The sequence below is a fragment of the Alligator sinensis genome, unplaced genomic scaffold (assembly GCF_000455745.1).
Source record: "Alligator sinensis unplaced genomic scaffold, ASM45574v1 scaffold490_1, whole genome shotgun sequence".
Classification (NCBI taxonomy): domain Eukaryota; kingdom Metazoa; phylum Chordata; order Crocodylia; family Alligatoridae; genus Alligator; species Alligator sinensis.
This window is the reverse complement of record NW_005842438.1, coordinates 805,849-809,353: the sequence shown is the minus strand read 5'-3', so window position 1 is coordinate 809,353 and position 3,505 is coordinate 805,849.

Sequence of the window (3,505 nt, the reverse complement as noted above, 5' to 3'; positions counted from 1 at the left end):
TCTGTTCTTGCATGGATCCTTGCTTAGTGTCGCATTATTTAGCATTTAAATATGGAGGGGGGGGAGACAAAAGACAAAATCATTTATAAAAGAAGCTCTTGGCTCAATAGACACATTAAAATTATGGAAGAAACTGGGATTAATATCAATGGTGAGAGCTCTCTTATGATTAATAATCACTTACTATTCAAAAATAGCATCTAGTATTCATTATGAGATTGGTGGAGACTGTCCAATAGTTTTCCAACTAATACAGAAGTATGACAAGGTTGTCTGCTTGATTCAATGCTTTTTCATTTATTCTTGAATAAATGAAGAGGGAATCAAATTCCACACACTCATGACACTGAATGACCCTATCTCTGTCTTGCTTTATGTACATGACCTGATGAAGAATTTCTTGCATTTGAAAGCTTATATAACTTTAGTCCAACCAATTTCTTACTACTTTTTAAGGCACTTTCTATGTCTACTTAATTCTATGATGGGGAGAGTGTGGGGTAATATGCTATGAAATGGAACTGATAAACGTGACCATCTTGGCTTAGATCAGAATTCTAAACTATTGAATGGAAATGAGGTGTTTTATAGCTACCAGATACCCTAAAAGTGCATTTTAGAAGCATTGAAAACAAGACACATATTTAAGAATTTAAGATGCTAGCATATAGACAGCTATGCAGGTAGTGAGACTTTCTCAAACCTTTTCTGAGATTAATAGAGAACTTCTTTGGCCTAGAAACCTACCTATCTGTGGTACAAAACTAAAAACAGCTAGAGGCCATTACTAGACTGTGATTCACTGTAATGAGATCAATTGTCACAGGAGGTTGGGTCAGACCTCATATTCAGACAGTATATGTTTTTGTGGAAGAATTAAATGACTTAAATCCCTATTTGTGGTCCTGTTTGTTCTTTGAAGAAATTAGGAAAATAGATCTCTCTATTAATAGAAAAATTTAAACAATGGACTAAAGAAGAAAAAAATAGCTCTTTTAACAATTTGGAGTCTGTTCTATACTCCTTATGTGTATTTGTGCTACTTGCACAAAGAATAAGGGGCACAAATCAAATGGAACTTCCCTGTTTTATTTTATTCTGTACTTACTCATTTTATCTTTATTTTAATTATTGTATACCGTGCTGTGTTTTAATTTTGTATAAACTGGTAAAATGGATAATATTATTGAATAATAAAATAATAGATTTAATAGATTTTTAGGGTCAGGAGGGATATCAGTAGATCATCAAGTCTGACCCACTGCACTGGGCAGGAAAGAGCACTGGGGTTAAATGAAGAAGAGAAGTAGGTCTCTAAGGGACATCCAGAGGTCATCTAATCAACCCCCTTGCCTGTGGCAGGGTTATCCCTAATTATCTCACATTTCATTTACTTGGATAATGGTTCCCAAATACTTGTATTTATACACAGTTGGTATGTGCTGGTTGTCTAACGTTTCTTTTCTTTCACCTGAAAAGATGTGGGGCATATCCTTTATCTTTTTCCTCATGATGCATAGAGATTTTCCAGGATATACCTTCATTTGTCCAAATCACCTATTTCCTGATTTCTGCTCTGTCCTTACACATGTTATGTGTTATGGGCCAAGAATTGGACTGTTATGCACCAGGAGGCATCCTTTCAAATATTGTTGGTTGTTGTGTTCAGGACTAGCATGAATTGGAGAAGGCTTAATGCTGACCAAACTTTATGGGGAAATCCTCTGTCTTATCGTATGATCTTCTGACTTGTGTTGTTGAGCCTCTATACATACACAGATTCACACAAACTTCCAATACTCGTTGTTCCATCTTGCTCTACCACAGCAGTTCTTTGGCCATATATTATTTCCATATAAGGACCTTGTTACACATTATAATTAGGCTTCTCAAAGTGGTAATCTGTATGAATGTTAATTTGAGTTTAGAATAGTCACACACTCAGGCTAAACACCTTCTCTGACTGTCCTGGACTTCCACCACTGGGACCCTCCCCTGGCAAGCAGGAGCATCCTAAAAGGTAAAGCCCCTGCCACCGCTGCCCACATCCCAGGGCTTCCCGCCTAGCCCTCACATCTCACTTGTGTCCCCCATAACTCCTGGATAACTTGTGACTGCCAGCATTGCCCTCATGGAGCAGGGAAGGAAAGGGGATCTACCTTCCCAGCTGCTGCCACCACTGAGCCACAGCTGTTCTCCGGGCTGAGCCCATCCCAGAAAGCAACAGTAGTGGCAAAGGTAGTGGTGGCCAGCCAGGCAGTTTCACCTTCACTGCCTGCTCCCCTGGTACAGTGCTACCAGCCATCTGTGAGCTGGGATCTGTGTGTGTGGACTGGGGGATGGGTAGTGGTATACAGGTGTACTGGGCACCTAGCTTCCTATTTCTTGGTGCAGGGAGAACCTGACAATAGGGTGTGATTGGGATCTGATCCCTGATCCCAGAATTGCACCTCCTGCCATGCATCAGATCCAATCACTCCTTTAACTGAACATCTTTCAGCAGCCTTCAAATGCCATGGTATTACATTTTTACATTTATTTGCAAAGTTAACAACATATGGCAAAACACAGAGAAAAATATACTATAGGTTGAAAATGTATTCTTTGAATATAGTTTTCTTTTCCCCTCAACCATTAACATTTTTTTAGTGGGAGATGAGGTATAACTGCATTTTTATTAGCTTAGACCCCATCTACAATGCAAGTTGCTTGAAAAGAGCCTTGTCATTTTCCATAATAAGAAGGAAAATTACAGGTAGATACAGAAAGTAGTTAACATTTTTGTCTTTGTACTTGAATTTCCTTAAAACTACAGTGCATTTTTCATCACCAGAGGCAAACTAAAATACCTGTCCTTTCCTATCCACTGATCATTTAGAGACAAATGGAGTGGTTTCCTCTAAGGGGACCCTTAAATTATGAATCACAAGTCTCTTTAATTATAATAGATTTTTAGGTGGGTTCAGATATCAAATATCTGAGCTAGAACTCAGCCACAGATTACTATCTGACAGACAAAGGAAAGTGGAACTAGAATGGCTGGGGGGGAGCGTGTTAAAAATTTCAGCTTGGGCTTAACTTTTGCCATTACCATCAATGAAAGTTTTACCATTAACATTAGGGGGAAGGCAGGGAGAGTGAGTTCAATGTTCTGTGCTTTTGAAAAATCCTACTTTTAAATCTATTTTTGTGGTGGGGGGACCAGCTGGGGAGCTTGTCCCCTGCTCAGTTCCATGAGCACAGATACTTCATGAGCATGGTGGGGAACAGGCTGGGGAACTTGTTCCCCACCCAAGTCCATGCTCAAAGAGTAGTTTACTTGTGAGTAAACTGATCCTGGATCAAATGCATGTGTAGATGTGCCCAGTAAGAATATGAGGTGTTATGTTTTATATTATTTTATTTTTTGCTTGTTTGCTTGCTTGTTCACTTTTTTTATTTTAAGCTTATTTCAGTTCAAATCAATGTAATTTTTCCTTGCTTCTCTTCAGCAGTTGTGATATAG